The sequence below is a fragment of the Macaca thibetana genome, chromosome X, assembly GCF_024542745.1.
Source record: "Macaca thibetana thibetana isolate TM-01 chromosome X, ASM2454274v1, whole genome shotgun sequence".
In the NCBI taxonomy this organism is placed as follows: domain Eukaryota; kingdom Metazoa; phylum Chordata; class Mammalia; order Primates; family Cercopithecidae; genus Macaca; species Macaca thibetana.
The window spans coordinates 12,820,413-12,844,512 of record NC_065598.1 but is presented as its reverse complement, the minus strand read 5'-3'; the positions used below and the strand labels follow the sequence as shown (position 1 = coordinate 12,844,512).

Below are 24,100 nucleotides of genomic sequence, written 5' to 3'. Positions count from 1 at the left end.
TGACTTCTGCCTGGCTCACGAGCCTCAGTGCTTGTTCTGTCCTCATCCCCCTTTATTATATCAACATTCTAAGCAGTTTAAGTTCCGTAACATTCCTTTTTCTTCTGGTTAGCTGTAGCACAGTGTTCATGCCTGTCCTTACCATCTAATGAGAACTGATTATTGTCATTTCCTTGTAACTTAGTGTTCCTTGTCCTTAAAATTGGCCATGGTGGGAGTACCAACTAGGGTTTTTATTTTAGGAGAGCCAGTTATTAAGCTCTCCTGGATGTGCTGATGAATAAAGTAATAAACAAACAAAAAGAAGTACTACTGAAAGTGACACCGCAATCTTCTCATTTTTCATAACTGGATGTGACTTTTGTGGATGAACGTGTCAGTTCGCTCCATATATGGCTTAAAATCTATCATCTTTCCAAATATTTATACTTAATGAACAAAATGGGTAAACACTTTTAATACAAATTAGATAATATTATATTAATGCTGTCCAAGGACTTACATAATCTCAATATGTCCAAAGTTCATAAGCTTGCTGAAAAAGAAAAACAATAATTAAGTAATTATTTTTATACAACTGCTGAAAAAAACTCATATTTTAAAAATTAAATGTATTATTAGACCTAGCAAATGAAAATCATTGAGATATACATACTCACTGATATATGTATGTGATGTGTACATACATACACCACACACACACACATCCTTACCTTACCCATTTGCCAGAGCAAATTTTTTCTTTTTTTTTTCCATGTAAATTTCTTTCTGCGCTCTTTGTGAAAACCTAAATTTCCATCAGTGACCGCATTTAGATTTCATGAGATTCTTAGTCACGAATTCCTTTGAAAACCAAGTAAAATGTCAAGAGAGAGAAGCAGCACCCTATAGCCCCTCTTTTTAGTTCCACAGTGTGGGAGCCAATTTTCTTGTAATTCTAGAGAAGAAAAAAAATCACCATGTGGCTATAATTCTGATGACTGTTTTTTTAGATTGCCCAGAGACTAGCAGATGCAGAATGAAATAAATAAAAGCTATTTTTTTCATGTTTGAGGTGGTTTCCAATTAATACTTCTTTATTTCTCTTTGCCACTCCACTTTTCCCCAGCCTTTCCGGGTAAAAGAATACCAATAACCTAAATGTACTATGGTGATTGTAAATACAAAACTGATATACCATTAGGTAATTTTTCCTTTTTAAAGAAAATGTTCTATTTTTTCATGATCATTCTTAGCTACTACCTACTTCTACTCACCAAAGTCAACCATCAGCCATGAGAAACAATATTGCAGCCACAATTAAAACAATGGCAGGGGCATGAACAACACCTGAGAATGCTGCTCTGTCTCCTATATCTACTTCTCATCCAACCCAACCCTTTACTTTTTGAAAATGAAAAATATTACCTTTTTTGCTAGTAATGATCTTGTTAACTTTCATTGATTGACTTCCCATGGAATTATTTCCTGGCTGGCAGGGAATTAAATGTGATTTAAAATTATAATGTGCTACCAAGTGAGTTTTTATGTCCAAAGCTCATGAAATCATATTCATTAGGGGCTTTTCCTTTATATTCTGACTTAAATGAAGACAATGTTTTGCAGTCACATGTATTAGTAAGGTGGTGATAAGGTAACTGAAGAGCTTGCCTCTCTGTGTTTATCAACATCTGGCAACAAAAGACATCTGACCTCTGGTTGAGGCTAAGCAGAGGACAAAGTCTGGCATTTGGGCTTCCAGTTATGCCACACCCTGACTGAGCAAGGCCCTTTGCCTCTAGTAGCCTTGTACCTTCCCTCAGAGCATGATTTAGATGACTTCCAAAATTAATACTATATTTTATGTCTCATGTCTTGCCTATTATGTCTGGATATAACTGCAATACTACATAACTATATGCAGTGGACACTTGAAGAACATGAGTTGCTATGCAGGTCCGCTTTTATGCAGATTTCCTCCTGCCTCTGCCACCCTAAGACAGCAAGATCAACCTATCCTCTTCCTCCTTTTCCTTTGCCTACTTAACACAAAGACAGTGAGGATGAAGACCTTTATCATGAGCCACTTCCACATAATGAATGGTAAATATATTTTTTCTTCCTTATGATTTTCTTTTTTCTAGCTTACTTTATTGTAAGAATATAGTGTATAATACATACAACATGCAAAATATGTGTTAACCAACTGTTTGTTACCAGTTAGGCTTCCAGTCAACAGTAGGATATTAGATAAATTTGGGGTGAGTCAAAAGTTACACAGATTTTCAGCTGTGTGGGAGTCAGTATTCCTAACACTCATGTTGTTCAAGGGTCAACTGTATTATATAACATATATCCTATATATACCAGTATAGATATAAATAACAATTATTTTATTTTATATAAGCTTGGAACTCCTGGGATTGATACTAAAATTACTATTTTTGTACTTAAAAAGAAAATCAACCACCCCCGAAACAGGCTTCCACTTCTAAGCTATACTATTTATCTTAAATATGAAACACTATTATATCTTACCCGTTTTTAGAAGCAGACACTACAACAATCAGATTTTCTGGGCACAGTGAAAAATATCAATATCTGCATACACGGATTTGTATGTAATTTAATGGATATTTACAAAGCCCAGTATTTTTAAGTATGATGAGAAGTCAAAGATTTGTGGTTTGTTTATCACATAGCTGGTGGGACTTTTTGTTTTTGTTGTTGAATTTTGTTGTTTCGATATACCAGTGTGTTTCAGGAACTTTTCTTCTCTTTTGTTTGTTTTTTGGTTTGTTTCTTTCGTACAGAAAAATGTTGCTACTTATCAAGGGGAATGATTAAACATATGAAGTAGTCATATGACGAAGTATTTAAAATCATTAAATATCATACTTTAGAAAATATCAAATATCAACTCAAGTGTATGCTGCTTGGGTAATGGGTACACCAAAATCTCAGAAATCACCACTAAAGAACTTACTCATGTAACCAACCACCATCTGTTCCCCAAAAATCTATTGAAATAAAAAAAATTAGCTTATCAAATCTGAAAAAGAAAGAAAATATCAACTGACCTCCTAAAATGCCCATGAAATGATATTGAGGGGAGGGGAAAAGATAAAAGTGATGTACACAGAATAAATGTAATTACATTTAAAATGCATTTACATGCAAAAAAAATAAGTAGCAAAGAAATACACTAAACAGTTATCTCTGATAGTATAATAATGAGTGATTTTTATATTTCTCTGTAGACATTGTGTAGGTTGTAAATTTATACAAGGCACACATTTGACTTATTAATAGGAAGAGGATAAAACTATCTTCAAAGTATCATTCTGTTCTCTTCTTGACTTTTTATTTGACAAGAACAAGGTTGTCTGGTGAGGCTGTTATGAGGATGAAATGGGAGAACATCTGTAAACCATATGTGAAGTTCGGTAGGTCAAAAGAGGCGGGTTCTCATTCTTCTACTAAGGCTATTTTCAAAATTTTATCTGTACCTTTAATTTGTAGTTTCCTTGTATTATTACTATAATACAAGATTTGCTCTGTATTATTACTATAACACAAGTAAACTACAAATTAAAGGTACAGATAATATTTTTGTTTGTATAAGCTGCACACTAAACACACTATAATTGTGCAACGGTGTTTAACTCTTAGGACTCCAGCACCCATAGGCCTCCACTCCAATAAGGAGATTATACTGTGAATTATTGACCTGTAAGCTTTGTAGGGCAGGATTTCAAGACTAACTTCTTTGGTCAAATGAGAAAATAGTCCAGAGAAAAAACATTATCTTTGTAATACAAAAATTAATAAAGAGATAAAAATAATGAGATCATTAGGATCCTAGTATAGACAAAGAAGCCACGGTGGCTAATTTCTCAGATTCTAGCAGGGCTTCTTTACCTCAGCTCTATTGACAGTTTGGGCCAGGTAACTTTTTGTGGATAATTCTTTGTTGCGGGAACTGTCCTGTGTGTTATAGGATGTTTAGCAGCATCCCTGGCCTCTACCCACAAGACACCAATAACAATCACTTCTCTAGGTGTGACAATTAGAAATGTCTCCAGACATTGCCAAATGTCCCTGCAGCAGTAAAATTGCCCCTAGTTGAGAATCACTGGATTATAGGAAGAAGAAAAATAAAAATCATGATGTTCTTTTATTTTCTCCAAATCATCCGACCAACAACAATGCCAATGGTAATCTAGAGACAGTTCATAACAAAACAGGCTTAATTTAGAAAGATATAGTTATGGATTCAGCCACTTTGATTAAAAAGTTGTAATAATTGTCTTTAGTCCACTGCCCATTCATCCTAAGGAGAAGATTTTATCAAGTACTAGCAAGTAGTAGGCCTTAGGCTACAATCTACCAACATGTGTCTAATTCAAGGGCAAAGAGTTGGAAACTCATAAGGTGGAGAGGAGGTCTGCTTATAAGCCAAAGAAAGCACATTCCAGAGTAACTTCACTTAAGAATTAACAACTACAATGCAGAGAATTTGTGAGAAACCCATTCTGCCACTGAGAAGGCCACTGGGATTTGATACAGTGGAAATAAAATCTGGTTCAAACCATAAGGCCATATCTCCCTAAAAGATTCCCCTTTCGAAAACTGCATTTAATTTTACTAACTACTCAACAAAATATTATATTCATAGACTGCAATTCTAGCAGAAAAGTTGGTTTAATGGAAGAATCAGTGGCGTCTGGCCGTAATCAATATTCATGATTACCATGAACCACAGATAGGCTAATTCCACTTAGATTTAAGCACCCTTCCTCTAGGTGTATACCGGTCATGCTTCCTGATTAGCTCTGATATGCAAAGAGCTTAGAAGTCAACATTCCTGTTCTCACAACAAGAAAAATGCTGAACAAGCTAGCAATCAACAGCTTTTCTTAGATCTACCAGATAACTGAAGTCACAGGACAAACTGCCACCCCCAAAACTGTAGAGATGTGTAAATACAAAGAATTACAGTTTACCGAGAGCAGAGGCTTCTGGAGCCAGTAACTGGTAGGAACACTTAAATGGTAATTGATAAACTGCTGAAGGCTGAGTGCAGACTAACTTGAGATTTAAAAACTCCTGATGGCCCAGTTTTAGGAGGCTCCACACTTTTGTGAGATTTACCACTAGGTGCCCCACCAAAAGTAAAAATCATATGGGAGAGATACCTCCTTTGCTTTCAGCAAGAGGAAAGAAGAAGTGCCGTTTTGAAATAAGCCCAGAGTTTTCTGCTCTCTGTCGCAAGAGTTACATCAAGGGAAATTACCAGAGTCTTATGTGACCAAGAAGAAGGGCAACTAGACAATGCTAGTTCCCTCTAGCCTTCCTGTCTCACATAATGATAAGGAAAAAAAAGGCTGACAAACGCTGAAGGTCACAGCTCAGGGACTCAAGCCCACTAAAAATAACTGAGATTTAATTATAAGATTATAGAATCCTTCCCCCCTCCTTAAAGTCTTACCACCATATCAGCAAGGCTCCAGTATAAAAACAGTGGATTACAACTGAGAGAGCTGAAAGACATAATCTATTTAAGAAAGAGTTCTTAGGGGAACCTAATGGCACCATGGAAGCAGGGAATAAAAGGAAACTATAGAAAACTGGAGCCTCTGGCACATACGTGTTACAATTAACATTAAACATAGCCTAGCTCCTAGCCAGATCAACATAAAGCCTTACACTAAAAGCCCAATTAACTCAGTTTATATTACCAGATATAGTATGATCACTTCCAACAAAAAAAATTATGAGATATGCTAAGGGAAGGAAAAAAAGTCTGAAGAGACAAAGCAAACATCAGTATCTGACTCAGATATATTCAGATTTTGGAATTATCAGATAAGAAACTTAAACAACTATTATTGATACATTAAGGGCTCTGTGGTATAATAAAGAATTTGGCCAGGCATGATAGCTCACACCTGTAATCCCAGCACTTTGGGAGGCTGAGGCAGGAGGATCACTTGGGCCCAGGAGTTTGAGATCAGCCTGGGCAACATAGTGAGACCACATCTTTACAAAAAAATAAATGATTAGCCAGGCATAGTGGTATGTACCCATAGTCCCAGCTACTTGGGAGGCTTAGGTGGGAGGATTGCTTGAGCCCAAGAGGTGGAGGTTGCAGTGAGCCAAGATTGCCTTACTGTGCTCCAGCCTGGGCAACAGAGCAAGACCCTGTCTTTAAAAAAAAAAAAAAAAAAAAAAAAAGCTTATCTGGCCTTTGATCTTAGTTCCTGACAACTTCAAAAATCCTGGGAATTTCCTGAGAGACAGAAATTATTTGTTTTGCTAATGAGGTGACTCATGACAGACTCCTAATTAGCTTCAGGATGGGAGACAGACACCAGAAATACCAAACACATGGTTAGAAGGTTGGAACTTTGGGCCAGTTTTACCTGCATGGAAAAGAGAGTTGGAGACTGAGCTCAATTATGTGGCCAACTGCATATTCAATCATGCCTATGTAATCATATTCCACATAAAAACTGTGGAAACTGAAACTCAGTGGAGTTTTCTGGTTGGTGAACATACTGGTGTACGGGGAGTATGACACACTCAGATTCTTTGGGAAGAGAGTATGAAAATTTTGCATCCAGAGTCCTTCCAGATCTTGTCCTAAGTGTACACTTTATAATAAAACTCTACATGTGGAGTTTTACACATAGTGTGCTTTCAGTGAGTTCTGAGCCATATCGAATTATCAAAACTGAGGTAGTTATGGGAACTCCCAAATTTATAATCAGTCAGAAGTGCAGGGAGCCTGGGGACTGGGGACTGCACTTGTGGCTGGCATCCGGAATAAGCAGCAGTCTTGTGGAGGACTGAGCCATTAACTTGTGGAATTTGGTACTAACTCTAGGTCATTAATGCCAGAATTGAATTGTAGTACTCCAGGTAGTCAAAACAGAACAAGCCTGATGTGGTTTGGCTGTGTCCCCACCCAAATCTCATCTTGAATTGTAGCTCCCACAATTCCCATGTGTCATAGGAGGGACCCAGTGGGAGGTAACTGAATCATGGGGGTGGGCCTTTCTCATGCTGTTCTTGTGATAGTGAATAAGTCTCACGAGATCTTATGGTTTTATAAAGAGGCGTTCCCCTGCACAAGCTCCCTCTCTTGCCTGCCGCCATGTAAGAAGTCCCTTTGGTGTTCCTTTGTCTTCTGCCTTGATTGTGAGGCCTCCCCAGCCACATGGAACTGTGAGTCCATTAATCTCTTTCCTTTATAAATTACCCAGTCTCAGGTATGTCTTTGATAGCAGTGTGAGAACAGACTAATATGAAGCTCCAGCGGAAAAAACAGACAGCATGAAGGCACAGGTGGGTAATGTAAGCATGAGATGAAAACCCTAAGAAAGAATCAAAAGGAAATGCTAGAAATAAAAAAACATTGTGACAGAAATGAAGAATGTATTTAAAGGCTCATCAGCAGGTTGGAAATGTCTGGGGAAAGAATTAATGAGCTTGGCAACAGGTCAACAGAAACTTTCCAAACTGGAAGGCAAAGAGAAAAAAAGAATGGGAAAAATAACGAAATATCCAAGAACTATGTAATCATTACAAAAGGTGTAATATATACATAATGGGAATACTAAAAGGAAAAGAAAAAGAAGAACAGAAGAAATATTTGAAGTAATAATAGCTCAGAATTTTCTGAAATTATTGAAACACATCAAAACACAGATCCAGGAAGATTAGAGAACACCAAGCAAGACAGATCCAAAAAATCGACATCTAGGCATTTCATATTCAAACTGCAGAAAATCAAAAGCAAAGAGAAAATCTTGAAAGAAATGAGAGAGTTGGGGGAAGCATTACCTATAGAGCAACAAGGATAAGAATTATATCAGACTTCTCATCAGGGACCATGCAAGCAAGAAGAGAATAAAGTGAAATACTGAAAGTGTTGAAAGAAAATAAAAGAAAAACACAAGCTTAAAATTCTTCATCCAGTGAAGTTATCCTTCTAAAGTGAAGGAGGAAAAAAAGCCTTTCTCAGACAAAAACTGAGGTAATTTGTTGCCAGTAGACTTGCCTTGCAAGAAATATTCAAATAAGTTCCTCAGAGAGAAGGAAATTGATACAGGTCAGAAATTCAGATCTGATCTGCAAGAAAGAACGGAAGGAAGAACATTAGCAGGGAATCAACAAGGTTAAAATAAGATCTTTCATTTTTCAAATTTTAAATTGATCTAATAAATAACTGTTCAAAGTAAGAGTAATAGCAACAATGTATTGGGTAGTTATAGCTATGGATGAGTGAAATGAATGACAGCAATGGTACAAGGAATGGAAGAAAGTAGTTGGAAATGCTTTGTTATAAGGTATCCGCATTACCTGTGAAGCATTATGGTATTATTTGAAAGTGTATTTAGATTAGTTGTAAATATATATTGCAAACTCTAAGACAAACACTAAAACATTTTTTCTTTTTTTTTTTTTTTTTTTTTTTTTTTTGAGACGGAGTCTTGCTCTGTCGCCCAGGCTGGAGTGCAGTGGCGCGATCTCGGCTCACTGCAAGCTCTACCTCCCGGGTTCACGCCATTCTCCTGCCTCAGCCTCCCGAGTAGCTGGGACTACAGGCGCCCACAACCGCGCCCGGCTAATTTTTTGTATTTTTAGTAGAGACGGGGTTTCACCGTGGTCTCGATCTCCTGACCTTGTGATCCGCCCGCCTCGGCCTCCCAAAGTGCTGAGATTACAGGCGTGAGCCACCGCGCCCGGCAACATTTTTTCAAAGAAGTATCATTGATATGCTAAGAGAAGAGAGAAAATGGGTTCATATAAAATGCTCAGTTAAAACCAGAGAAGGCAGGAAAATGGGGGTGGGGGGGGCGATAAAAACAAAACAAAGAAAAAGTGCAACAAATAAAAAATGGTTACAAGCATTGTAGATACTAATCCAACTATATCAATACTCACTTTCAATGTGAATAGCTTAAATCACCAATTAAAAGGCAGAGACTTGTTAGAGTGCATAGAAAAAACAAGACCCAACTATATAATTTCTATGATATTTTAAAAAGCCCACTATGTATATAAACACACAGTTATATTAAAAGGGATAAAGATATACCATGATAATACAAATCAAATGAAAGCTATAGTAGCAATACCAATTTCAGACAAAGCAGACCAGAAAATTATCAGGGATAAGGAAGGGTATGATACAATGATACAGGGGCCAGTTCTCCAAGAAGACATAGCAATCCTTAACATGTATGTGCCTAACAACAAATCATCAAAATATGTCAGGCAAAACTGATAGAACTTCAAGGAGAAATAGACAAATCTATTATTATAGTTGGAAACTTCAAAACTTCTCTATCACTAATTGACAGATATAGTGGGCAGAAAATCAGTAAGGCATCGTTGAACTGAAGAACACCATCAATTAACTGGATCTAATTGACATCTGTAGATTTAGAAAACTTCATCCAACAAAGCAGAATACAAATTCTTCTCAAGCTCACATGGAACATTCAGCTTCCAACATTCAGAACATGCATTCTGGGCCATAAAACATCCTAACAAACTTAAAAAAGAATCACACAAAGTTTGCTCTCAGATCACAATGGAATTAAGTTGGAAATCAATAACAGAAAGACAGCTGAAAATTTTCAAAATATTTGAATATTAAGCATACTTCTAAATATATGTGTCAAGTATCAAGAAAAATTTTAAATATTTTGAACTAAATGAAAATGAAAATACAACTTATCAAAACTTGTTGGATGCAGCAAAAGTAGTGGTTAGAGAGAAATTTATAGCCGTGAATGCATATTATTAGAAAAGAAAAAAGATCTAACCAGCGATCTAAGTTTCCACCTTAGGAAACTAGAGAAGAGCAATATAAACCGAAGGCAAGAAGTAGCAGAAACTATAGTACAAATCAATGAAACTGAAAACAGGAAAACAATAAAGAATATCAACAAAACCAAAAGCTGCTTCTTAGAAAAGATCAATAAAATTGATAAACATCTACGTTGGCTAATCAAGACAAAAAAAGACACAAATTACTAATATCAGAAATGAAAGGGGACATCACTGCTGATCTCATAAACATTAAAAGGATAATAAAGGAATATTATAAATAACTCTATGCCCACAAATTTGATAACTTAGATGAAACACACAAATTCCCTGAAAGATACAAGCTACCAAAATACACACAAAAAGAAATAGTTTAACTGCCCAAAACTGGAAACAACATTTCTTTCAACAGGTGAATAAACAAAATTTAGTACATCCATATAATGGCATATTATTCAGTGACCGAAAAAAAAAAAAGAACTACTAAGATGTAAAAAGACACAAAGGAAACTTAAAAGCATATTCCTAAGTGAAAAAAAAGTCAGTCTGAAAAGGCTACCTACTGTACGATTCCAACTACATGACATTCTGGAAAAGGCAAAATTATGGAGACAGTCAAAAGTTCAGTGGTTGCCAGGGGATTGGGATGGGGGTGGGTGGAAAGAAAGCTATAAATAGGTAAAGTACAGGAAAATTTTAGTGTGGCAAAACTATTCCATATGATACTATCATGGTGGATACATGATGTTATGCATTTATCAAAACTCACAGAACTGTACAACACAAAGAGTGAACCTTAAGGTAAACTACAGAGTTTATATAATAATAATGTACAATATTAGTTCATTAATTTTTAACAGATGTACCACACTAATGCAAGATGTTAATAATAGGGTTTTTTCCTGCTTGGTGTATAAATAGCCTTTTATCAGCCCTTGTTAGGTTTCTGAGATAGCAGGAAGCCTAACTGTCCCCTTTCCTCTCTTGGTTTTTTCTCCTCCCATCTCGTGGCAGATAGCTGTGCTTATTTTTTGCATTCAATATTGACCACCACTATCCCTTCCTGTGCTCACTTCAGACACTGCTTATCAATTACGGCCCTCTCTTTCACTAAGCCTAAACACAGTCTTAGACCTTTATCACCATAATTTTTAATCAGTTGGGATTTGACACAATAAATGATTACTATCTTCTATGTCTAAACTAGAAGTTTACAATTCATTCCACAGTAGAGATGTAACTGTCCCAAATTTCTTCTTGAATCTGTATGTATTTTTTAGCGCAAATTGCCAATGTTTGTTTTTATGGAAAAAGGCTTTTCTTCTTAATTCAATTTTTTCCCTAACCCACTTCATAAAAATGGAATTTTTATGAGTAATAATTGACATTTTCCTTCTTACACATGTGCTCATACTGGAAGCTCTCAAAACACTTGAAAATATCAACTTTTCTTCCAGTTTTATGGTATAAAGAAGAGATCAAGAAACTTTTCTTGTAAAGGGCCATATAGCAAATTATTTCTGACTTTTCAGGCCTCTGTCACCACTACTCAATACTGCCATAATATGAAAACCACATAATGTATAAACAAACGGGCAGTTCTGAGCTTCAATTGCCCTCAACTGTAACCTGCTCTGTGATGTGCTGTTTATTAGCCTTCTTCCCTTCCTTGTCACATTTCCCCTACCAGAGCTCTGTAGGATCACCTCCTAAATAAACTGCTTGCACTAGAATCCAGTCTCCCAGGGTTGGTATCTAGGGTAACCTAAACTCAGGTAGCTGCCAAAGAAAAAGCATTTGTAGAAGTCTTTTTAATACATTTATTAATACATGGCAAATACAGCTGACACTAAGACTGATGGTGAGAGAAATTGTGTGTATAAAAAGAGAAGACAGATGTAAGAATACTGGGAAAAGATAAAGCACTCCACAAATACAGGGTAAGAGCATTAATACTATGGCTGTCTATTAGAGTTGGAGCCAGGAAATTGCTCTATGAAACACTGCCAGTTCACAGCTACCTATATTCATGGAGGCAAGCAGCAGTATGAATAATATAAAGCAGTAGATGATTGGAAAATTAATGACAACAGCTTTGAAGAACATTATTTGAAATTTAAGCTGCATTTTTCATATCTTATTATGGATTTCTTTCAAATTTACAGTAAAGTTTGTAGAGTAACATAATATTCATATATGTATTTGCTGGAATGAAAAAATGACAACATTGGGTGGTACTTGTTTTATATCTCTTAAAAAAGCAAAACATTATAAACACAGTTGAATATTCTTTTGTAATCTTAATCTAATTCCTTCCCTCTTTTCTCAGAGGCAGCCATACTCATTAAATTGATATGTATTCTCTATGTTGATGGTTTTATGATTTTATTTCATATATATGTTTCTATAAGCAATATACAAGTTTTTGTGATTTTAAGATTTATACAAATAGTATCATGCTGCAGAAAGCATTCTGTAATTTAGCTGTGTTCACTCGACATTATCACTGAGACCCATCCATGCTAATATGTATTGGTTAAATAAATTCACTTATCCTTAGGGAGATCCTCCCTTTACTCTGGAAGGAGCTATCTTGGAGGACCTTTAATAAAACAGATCAGTGGTTCTCAACTGGTAAGGACTTTTGACCCCAGTGACATGTGGCAACGTCTGGAGTGAGGCCAGACATGCTGTTAAACATCCTACAATGCACAGGACAGCTCCGAAAACAAAGAATTTTCTGATCCAAAATGTTAATTGTGCTGAGCCTGAGAAACCCTGATACAGATGAAAATTCTACATTCTTGTAGAATTCCTGGATATGAGGAAGCAACTCAATGCAGACCCTTCAAGCTGAGATAACACATGTTCTGCTTGATGGATCACCAGAACTGTGCCTCTATTGCATTAGAGTATTTTCTTCTTTCATGTGGATTTTAGACTGTTCTCTGCTTATTTTGGGGAACTGTGTGTACATGCATGTGTATTTTGTGTGTATACAAATATTATAGTGGGGCCAGGCACAGTGGCTCAAGTCTATAATCCCAGCACTTTGGGAGGCCGAGGCGGGCGGATCACTTGAGGTCAGGAGTTCAAGACCAGCCTGGCCAACATGGTGAAGCCCTGTCTCTACTAAAAATACAAAAATTAGCTCGGCATGGTGGCGCACGCCTGTAATTTCAGCTACACAGGAGGCTGAGGAAGGAGAACTGCTTGAACCCAGGATGCGGACATTGCAGTGAGCCGAGATGGTACCACTGCACTCCAGCCTGGGGGACAAAGTGAGACTCTGTCTCGAAAAAAAAAAACACACACACATACACACACACACACACACACACACAAAACTCCAAATATTATGGTGCAGGGGGGCACATACTTGATCACCTCTTTTCCTTATGCTGATGGTAAAATGTAATGAAGAACTAAACTAAACTTGATGTAGCAAAAACTAACCATACTTCAGGGTCTCATACATGGCGTTAAAGATAATTTTTTTAATGGTAAAATCGTGACTCTCCTATACAACACATACGAACACGTATTAAAGATTTTATTTAACTCATTAATAAGGAAAATGCTAAGGTATCAGCCAGTTCAAAGGAGAATACAAAGAACAGACACAGTTATAGATGTGAAATAGGGAAATGAATACGCAAATTGAAACAAAATGAGCCTTTTTTCACAGCAGGAGAGAGAAGTCAATTGAACCTCTATCCCTCTACTGGACAGGAAACAATTTGATGTCTGTAAACAAGTGTTTTGCATTGATATCAGTCATCAATAATTTACAGCATTGTAAAATAGCCCCTTTAGAATCAGATAACCCAGAGGGGTGGGTGTCCTCTGGGCTAGACAATGCATAGTTTCCCTCTAAAGCAGTTTTTTCTTACAATGAGGTAATTTTAAGACTGCGCAAGCCAGACTTTGGAAAATATACTGCCTTCGATTGTGATTATTTTGTTCAAGCTATGAAGCCCAGATCAATTGTTGAGTGGCTAGACTACAGGATTCCTACCACCCCACATCTGGGAAGAGGAAAATTCCAGGCAGGAAAATAAAGCCCAACTTAGGCTTGAGAGAATTTGGAGGACTTCTTTCTTTAAGCTGGGGGGCATGGAACCTGAACTCCCAGATAAGGAGATACCTGGAGTTAACCTGTTTCCTTTTGAGCTGCCTCCCTGCCACGGGATGGACTGCTGGGAATTAGGCAGGGTTTCATATTTTGGGTTTGGACTTGTTAACTCTAAAGATCTACTTCTCTTGGCTGTTGGAAGTTATTCTCTGTTTTCAATTTCCTTTTCCTGGAATCTTCAAGATATGTTTTTTAAGGAGTATGGTTTCACCACAGTTTAGACATGGAAAATCTGGAGAGGGACTAACCTTGTCACAGTAGGGATGCATCAAGAGTTGTCATCAGGGGAGGAGAGTGGTGTCCGTCAACATTCCTGTCCAGAAGAAAGACAAAGAAGCAGGTGTAAAAGATGGTGACCAGTCCTAAGTATTTCTGAGGCATTACCCTGGGACCTTAGAAATTGTTGGGGAAACAATTTAAATAGGGCCAGACTGATAAAGCCTGTGACTTGGGTTAACAGTTGTAGGAACATTTTATAAAATTATGAATGCCTGGAAATAACAGCAATAAAGATGATGGGATAAAATATGCCATCTTTTAGATGGAAAATTTGGATGTTAATTTGGTTTGGAAAAGGTGAGCAATATTTAATAAGCAATGAGACTAAATTTACAGTGAGAAAAATTTAAGATCACGGCGATTCAGTTTTCCAGAGGGCTTAATCACCTACAATCTGAATTACTAGACTTAAGGCACCTTACTCAGAATTCATTGTATAAGCCTGTTACAGGAAATGTAGGATATACACTTCTACATTTGTGCAACATATTTAGATACAGGCAATTTTTTTCATGTTTAGTTCTATAATCTTAAATCTGAGATCATTCACTTTCTTGAGTACTTTAGTTAGTAAGAATTAATAATATCCTAAACTTAAATCTTATACTGTCCAGCCTAAATGTCAAGGATTGGTAGATATGTCATTAGCTCTCAAATGGAATTTGCACCAGAAAGGCAGTGTGCCTGGTAGAAAGGTCTGGAACCTTGGTTTCAAATTTCAGTCCTGGCACTTACTAGCTGTAAAATCTTGAACAATTTGAATGTCATTGGGTTTTTACTTAATCATATATAAAATGTGGGAGTCAACCAGATGATCCTTAAGGGCTTATCTAGCTCAAAAACCCTATAATTCTATAGATAAATCACTGTACAGGATCCGTCCAATTTTGCATGGCAGGGGAACAGACATAACAACATGGAAAGGGAAGAGCCAGTACCTTTCACTTTTTCCCTCCTAAATTACTGACTAATCATCAAGGTTTTTCCTTTTGAATGGTTTCTGAGATATCTTCAAATGTTGCCTTTTGTTCTTTTTATACCCAAACTCCTTCACGTATGAAGAGTAGAATAGCTAAATTAAAATAATAATGAGAAAAGATTTGCATTTATTAAAACTATTAAAAATCAAAAGAAGTCAAATCTCAAGATAGCAAAACTGTAGAAAATAGCAATAAAATCCTTTTAGAAGACATTCTGATATACTTACCAAGTATCATAAATTTGACTCATTAAACCCTCTATTTCTAATTTATATTATAGAACTATTGTATTTCTCTAATTCTAAGGCAGTTTCAATTTTAAGATACAATATTAATTTAATAACATATTTTAAAGAAAAAAAACTACTATCTTTATACTAAAATATATCCTGATATAAATTAAAAGAAAAAAATATGTACCTTGGAATTGAAGAAATATGAAAATTTAAAAGGAGAAAAATCCACATGTATGAAGACATTTACAGCAGTTATTTAAAATCATTAAAAAAAAAAAAAAAAAAACAGCGTCGCAGCCTGGCCAACATGGTGAAACCTCATCTCTACTAAAAATACAAAAAAAATGAGCAGGGCATGGTGGTGCATACCTGTAGTAACAGTTATTTAGAAGGCTGAGGCAGGAGAATCACTTGAACCCAGGAGGCGGAGGTTGCAGTGAGCCAAGATAACGCCACTGCACTCCAGCCTGGGCAACAGAGCAAGACCCTATCTCAAAAATAAATAAATAAAAATAAATAAACAGTATTGACATCCAATAATAAGGAAATGATTAAAGTATATATATATTATATATAAATACAATGAGATGTAACACAGTTATTAAAACTTTCATGATACAAATATAAAATCAAGAAAAAGTGTTTCTAAAATAATGTAGTATAATGTTTAGCATATATAAATGCATAAAATATATATTGCCTCATCAACTTAGAAACAATATGTTCATATGAATAAAGGAACTCCAAACAAATGAAAATCATAATGTTGCTGAGATACTGGAATTACATATGTAATTTAAATGTTCCTCATATATTTTAAAAGTACTTTAATCACAAATTAAAGTTCCCATAAATGTTCCTATCTTTTAAAATTGTACACATTTAAGGTATACAACATGATGTTTTGATATACATATACACAATGAAGTGATTACTACAGCCAAGCAAATTAACATATCCATCATCTCATCTCACATGGTTATCCTTCCATCTTTCTTCTGTGATAAAAGTATCAAAAATCTACTCTCTGAGCAAATTTCCAGTATACAATACAATATTATTAACTATAGTCTTCATTTTGTACATTAGATCTCTAATTTATTCATCCTACATCATTGCAACTTTGTAACGTTTGACCAGATCTTCCAATTCCCCTGCCCCACCAAACATTTTTATCTTGACAGCCTATCTCTTCCCTGTGTTTTTCTTTGGGTCCCGTTTTCTCCCCTCCCTGACATAGCAGGAAATTTAACATTTAGCTGGGCAGCCAAGAAGCAGCCATGGTGGGTGTGATTATCGGTAATAACAGGTAATGTGCTTACACAATCATTTCCGTTCAGTTTCATGAGTAAAGAGTATAATGAGGTAGCCACTGAGAGCCAGAGCCAATAAAACAGTCATTTTTGTCTCTACCCAAGAATCCTGCCTAGACTTGCAGGAACTAAATACTTTCCAAGGGAAGGGACTAGAGAGAATGCAGCATTGTGATCACCAGCAACAAACCGCATCTTTGGGATGCTGGTACTTCTCTTTCCTCACATGACGCTACCACTCTTTCTGGTTTAAAATGATGGTAGCCCTGAAGAATTTATGTGCTGTTACATTATAGCATAGAATGAATATATAGGGGTAAAACCTAATGTGAAAGTAGGTGAAATATTTGTATTTCAGAAGTCACTCCACCCAGGGGTCCAAGAGTCATGTCCTATTTTCTCTACTTTCTCATCTCTTACTTGATAAACTCACTCAACTGGCTTCTGCCCCAATCACTGCATGGAAATGGCTCATACCAGAACATCAATAACGTCTTGACCCTATATTTTTAAAATTGTAAAGTTTAAAAATTTTTAAACTTGTATTTTGAAATCATTTCAAATGTGTAGAAGATGTGCAAGAACAGTACAAAGAACTCCCATATGCCCTTTATCCAGCTTCACCAGTTATTAATGTTCTGCCACATTTGCACACTCTCTCTCATATATATACACACACACATATGTGTAAATGTGTATATCTGTATGTATATATGTGTATATATGTATACAGTATATGGGTGTGTCCCTTTCCCCAGTGGCACTTCAGTATTTTCTAAGAACAATGCCATTCTCTAATGCAACCACAGGGCAATTCTCAAATTTAGAAAATGTGATAGTGATATAAATATTGCTATTATCTAGTATATTTATTTTAACGAATCTCAATTTTTAAGAGAACTAAATTATTTTTATTAAAAAGTATTTTTTTAAAATGAAATAGGTTAATATTCAAATTGTTTTCAACCTTTGCAGGGTTTTTAAACCATATTTACAGTAATTATTCAGACTTATTTCCTAATTTAATTGAATTTTACACTCACCACCAGGACTAGTACTATGTACTTCTACTTCGAAAGTCTATTTTGCCGGGTGCAGTGGCTCACACCTGTAATCCTAACACCTCAAGAGTCTGAGGAGGGCAGATCACTTGAGGTCAGGAGTTTGAGACCAGCCTGGCCAACATGGTGAAACTCCATCTCTATTAAACATTCAAAAAATTAGCCAGGTGTGGTGGTGCATGCCTGTAATCCCAGCTACTTAGGAGGCTGAGGAGAGAGGATCACTTGAACCCGGGAGGCAGAGGTTGCAGTGAGCCGAGATGGTACCACTGTACTCCAGACTGGGCAACAGAACGAGATTCCATCTCAAAAAAAAAAAAAAAAGAAAAGAAAAAAGAAAAGAAAGTCTTTATTTTGATTCATCTTTTGGTCATGTATAGTACATCTGTGAATAAACTTTTTCAGGGCCCATATATAGGCAAGAATTATTTCTGTGGCTTTCACATGTGACTTGATATAGAATTACTGAGTCACACACAGCCTTCTCTTTCAAAATATATATATGTTGCTTCGTGTATCCTGTATCATGTGACACTCAGGCAAAGTCTGTTTATGTACTTTGTGGAAAATCTTTCCTTTTTTCTGGAAATCTGTGGCATTCTTTTTCTTTCAAATTTAAAACGTTATTGTTCCCATTCAGGTACTGGGCAATTATTGTCAATTTTCCTTTGACCATGACAGGGCCTTTTCATAGGAAGATGAAACATTTTTCTTGAGCTCAAGAAAACTTTATTCTCTTCCTCAAATATTTATTATTTTCCCTTTATCCCAGAGTTTTCTTTTCAACATGTCGGTAATCCATATATTGGATCTCTAGTGTCTGTCTCATATGCTTTCTCTTAGGCTCCCAGACTACATAGGTCTGACGAAAAATGTGGCATACTTTGAGTCTGAAACTTCCTAGTATAGTTCATCTCGTGCTAAAAGCTGGAGCAGTTAATACTGTGACTGGCAGCTATCTTGCCCTCCTTTCTAATGTACGATGTAAACTAAGTGCGTGCAAGTGACAGAAAGGTTTCCGTTTCGTTTTAAGACAGAGTCTCGCTCTGTCACCCAGGCTGAAGTAAGACATCAGCGCCATCTTGGCTCACTGCAGCCTCCGCCTCCCGGACTTAAGTGACCCTCCCAGCCCAGCCTCCCCAGTACCTGGGACTACAGGCACACACCACCACGCCTGTCTAATTTTTGTATTTTTTGTAGAGATGGGGTTTCGCCATGTTACCCAGGCTGGTCTGGACCTCCTAAGCTCAAGCCATCTGCCCACCTCAGCCTCCCCAAGTGCTGGGATTACCGGAGTGAGGAACCACGCCCAGCCACGTTTTTGAGCCTTCTTATTTTATAGAATCGGGTGAGGATTGAGGCTACCAACCACATTTCTTCAGATAGGGAGCTTTCAGATACCTCTGATAGAGATGACCAGCAGCAGTCCACTCCCTCAGCCACATCTGAGTAGGCGGACGGTTTTATGCGGGTGCACAGGAAGACCGCCAAGTTCATCTCCGCGAGCCAAACGCTCCAGTCATGTAGTGCCCGGATGTCACGCCAGAACTTGAAATGCACGCAGGCGCAGAAAGTGGCCGGGAAGGGGGCGGGGGTGGGGCGGGGAGCGTTGCTGTGGCACGAGGACGTGGCCGGACTTTGCAGCCTATGGAGCTGACGAGGTGACAATGGGCTGCAAGAGGAGCTCTTCAGTTCACCACCAGCCCCCGCAGTCCAGGACCCACTGCATTTCACTGCCATGTCCTATTAGACAGTTTTGAATAATACAGGACAGTTGTTTTGTACCAAGTACTTTTGTTTGGGGTTTTCTGAAGTTTTCTCTTGATTAGAATCAGGTTATGGATTTTTGATAGAAGAACTTTATAAGTGCAGTTGTGTCCTTATCAGTGTATTGTATCAGGAGGCACACAACATCACTTTGGTATTGATTAATCATTTGGTTAAGGTGGTGTCCTCCATGTTTGTCCACTGTAAAGGTACCTTTTCCCCGTTTGCAATTAATAGGACCATTAATAAGAAGACATGTTGAGACTGAAAGCCATAGCTTCTTTGGTTCCTGTTCTCCCTGTCTATTTCACAGGCACTTTTATGACAACATGTTAAGGGCCAAGCTTTTTAGCTTCATCCCACCTTGCTCTTCTTTCTAAATGTCCTCTCTCAGCTAGTGGTATCATCATCTGCCCAGAGTCCCCAGATAAAAATATCAGTATCTTTAACTTCTCCTTTTCCCTACACCCAAGTAAGCAACAAGTCCTGATTCTGTCCCAGAAACATCTCCCAAATCAGGCACCTCCTCTACTTAAACACTTAAACAACCACCTCCAAACCAGCCTCTGTACTTTCAGAATATTCTGTCTATTCTAGGCCATCCTCCATGCTGTGCCTAGAATTATTTCCCCTAAACCTAAACGTAATTAGAGGTCACTCACAACCCTGCTTAAAATCTATTATCTGTTATTTTCTGTTTGTTGATCTCACTCTATATATATATACACACACACACATATATACACACACACACATATATACACACACACACACACGCACACACAGAAAATAAATGTTCAGGATCTATAGAATATCATCTAAGGCTCCATAGTTTGTTCCCAAGCTACCTCCTCATCCTCCTAATCCATGCGCCCCCCTTTTCCCCGAAACTCTGGTCAAAATGAATCATTACTCCCCAAACATTTCCAGTTCATTCAGAACCTTATGTCTCAGACCCTGTTATTCCCTCAATTTGGGATGCCCTTCCTTCATTTATTCCTGTTCCGCTCTCACTTGGTCTTTTCAGACCTCTAGGAGATATAACCTTGTCTTTGAAGATTCTCCTACCCCCTTCCTCACAGCAGTTAGTCGCCCTCTGTCTAGGCCTATAAACTCCTCAATGATCAAAACTGTTTCTCACTCAATATTGTACCTCCAAAACCTAGACAGTTTATAGTTGGTATTTAAGAAATGTTTTTTGAGTAAGTGAATAATAGTGTAGCTGACAGTAAGCCTCAACAGTTGTCTGAAGAAACATGACACTGAATATAAAGCTTTGTATATAATTGCATGAAAAATATATTTGTATCACAAAAACTGTAACAATATATCTAGCCTCAACTGCATGACAGCTTCCATTTCCAAACTTGCTTAATTTACAACTTAGTAGGCTTAACATCATTAAATAAGTTCAGGACGAGCGAGTAAATTTCCTCTTCACATAAACATATACTAACTGACCGAGAGACTGTCTTAAGATTCAAGTTCTGTTTTAAGGATTCTTCCTTTGATACTAAATGTTAGCTTTTAAAATGTATGAGTCTTACCAAGTTGAATAAAACTTAGTTTCAGCCGGGTGCAGTGGCTCACACCTGTAATCCCAGTACATTGGGAGGCCAAGGTGGGTGGATCCCTTGAGACCAGGAGTTCGAGACCAGCCTGGGCAACATGATGAAACCCCGTCTCTACAGAAAATTCTAAAAATTAGCCGGGCATGGTGTCGTGTGCCTGTGGTCCTAGCTACTGGAGAGGTTGAGGTGGAAGAATCACTTGAGCCCACGAGTTCAAGGCTGCAGTGAGCCATGTTCGCATCCCTGAATTCCAGCCTGGGTGACAGAGCAAGACCCTGTTTCAAAAACAAACAAAAAGCAAAAACAAGTTAGTTTCTAACCTCAGTAATAAGCCAAGATTTATTTATAAAAGTAGGAGAATAATACCTATCTCCCGGAGGATGTTGAGAGATACTGATTAAACTGAATAAGAAAAACATGTCTGAAAACAATTTGAATTGTAAAACAGCCTACTAATATAATGTACTTTCTGACTCTCCAGTGAGTATTGGCTATGATGATGTTAGTGTTTTGCACTTAAAATATCCCCAGTTCTCTCTTTCCACTGTACTGTTATGATATTCTAGAGTAGCGCTTCTCAAATTTCAATGTACGTACAAATCAACTGAGATTCTTGTTAAAATGTAAATTCTTATTCAGTAAGGCTGGGGTAAGACCCAAGATTCTACATGTCTATGAAGCTCCTGAAGGCTGCTAGTCCTTCTTGTTTGAGGATCCCACTTTGAGGAGCAGAAGCCTTAATCAGAGGTTCTCAACATTAGGTTCATCAAAAGAGTTTTCTAAAGAGTTGTACCTAATCAGAACTTCTAAGGAAGAGGGTCCAGTTGACTGTATTTCTAATCACTCTTCTTCTCCAGGTGATTCGTAGGTGACCAGAACAATACCAGCAAATGGATAGTTATGGGGTTCAGGATATGCTACCCCCAAAAATGGCACCTTGGCATTTAAAATAATAGCAGAAGCAGGAAGGTTACTCTTAGCGTTCTTTCACTGTTCTCCCCTGAAGCAGGCCATAAAAGAATTATCTGACCTTCCTCTAAAGTAGGCCATAAAACCTTCATTCCAGAGGTGTCCTTTCTATACCTGAGGAAAGGAATGTCCCTATCTCTGAAGACACGGGAACACAAAAAAGAATCTGAACAAACATGCCTTGCTAAATTCCCCCTAGTTTATTACCATTAGATTGTCAACCTTAAATAATGAGACTCAGAAAATATAATCAACTGTGCTTATTCGAGTTTATTTGAGTGCAAAGCTTGAGGATAGACACCCAGAAACACTGACGATGAAAGAATGGGTCAGCGTTCTAAAGTGGGGAAGTTAAGGTTTCACTTACATAGGCAATTAACAGAGTTGCAACATTTTCCATACAAGGTCAATATATATGGTATAGCAATTTGGTTGGTTATAGTTTGCTACATTCCAAGGTAGGTTGCTTTAACATTCTGCGAGGAGGGGTGATGATCTGAACGGGGTCTTATCTCTGGTGCCACAAGGCCTTTCTTAATCATTTGCAGGAAAAAGTAGAAGTTGCAGCTGCATGCTACATGACTCATGCCACATAGTCACATTCCTCTCAAAGTTCAAAATAATTTAAATTTCCAACAGCTTTAAGTCTGAATGATTTAATTTCACAAGATCGTACCCTTTTGTCCCCCAATAATACTTACGCATAACTATCTATAAAAAGTTTGCCCTGTTTCTTTAAGTCTTCATTTCTGAAGACTCCCATGTCATGTAAAATTTATATTAAACAGATTTGTATGATTTTCTCTCATTAATCTCTCTGGTATTATAGATGCCACAGCCATGACCCTTACAATGGGTGAGATTTTTTTCTACCCTACAATGAATATTTGAATGTTCTACAATCTAGGTACTCAAACTGTGGCCCAACTGCTGGTAGCATTGGTATCAACTGGAAGCTTGTTGGAAATGTAGAATCTCAGATCTCACCCCGGAATGGACTACAGACTCAGACTCTGCATTTGAATAAGATTCACAATTCACAGGTATGTGTGTAATGTGTATGTTAATTCTTATGTTCAAAATTCATTGTTTCTCTCACTAAGTGTTTCAGAATCACCAGGAACCATAAACCAAGGAAACTGCACGTGTGTGTGTGTAAGGGCAGTTATTTTAACAGATGTCACCTGAGCCTTTGGAGCTGCTTTATTTAGGATTACATTGATTGAGTGCTTTAGGTGTAGACAATGAAACTCTGAGGACATGATCTGAAAGGAGATAGTGAAACAAGGAAATAGTTCAAATTCTTTATATGTAACGTGAACTGGAATTGAAAGAGAGCTGAAATATGAGAGGAGAAGAGATGAAAGTCACAGTCCTTTCTTTAATATATGAATAAATAATAATCGTATTTTAAATTATTGCTTTTTAGTATAGAGATTCCCTTGTCATTCCAAATGTTCGTTCACTAAATTGTACTATCATATGAAAATGCTTGGGATATTTGAGGAAACTGAGTTAATCAAGTTTTGGGAATTCAAGTGAGTTTCAGGTCAATTACAAAGGGGTGGGTGGGGATGACCTTAGCTGATGTCTGATGAACACCAGCTAGTTAATTCTATATAATCATACATAAAACAGACAGACTTTTATTCCTAGTAGTTTGTAATGTATTCATATCCAGATTGCCCTGATCACAAATAAATTGCTCAAAGTGCTAGAAATATTATATAAGAAATAATTTAAAATGTTCCATATGTACTGAAATATATTGAGAAAATTTCTAGCAAAGCCCAAGTTGTGTCCTAGTAGTAAAGTAGAATACTATTGTTGAAACATTGACTGTATCATGGCTTGGAGGCCTGAGAAAGTTGCAATTCCCAAAATTCCTTGATTTGCTGAGTTAATTTAGTTATTAGAATAACCTGAGTCATTGCTAGAACTTAACCTAGAATAACGCATCTCAGTTG

At 37.1% G+C, this 24,100-nt stretch overlaps 1 long non-coding RNA gene across 1 annotated transcript; it reads right to left on the bottom strand.

Moving 5' to 3' along the window:
• Positions 1-703: 703 nt before the first annotated feature.
• LOC126945340 (uncharacterized) lies at positions 704-19,313 on the bottom strand. Its single transcript, XR_007722421.1, has 4 exons — positions 19,228-19,313; positions 15,175-15,308; positions 14,206-14,270; positions 704-1,471 (listed from the first exon to the last, which is right to left on the bottom strand). It is a non-coding gene; the product is annotated as an uncharacterized LOC126945340 (long non-coding RNA).
• Between the last annotated feature and the right edge of the window lie 4,787 nt (positions 19,314-24,100).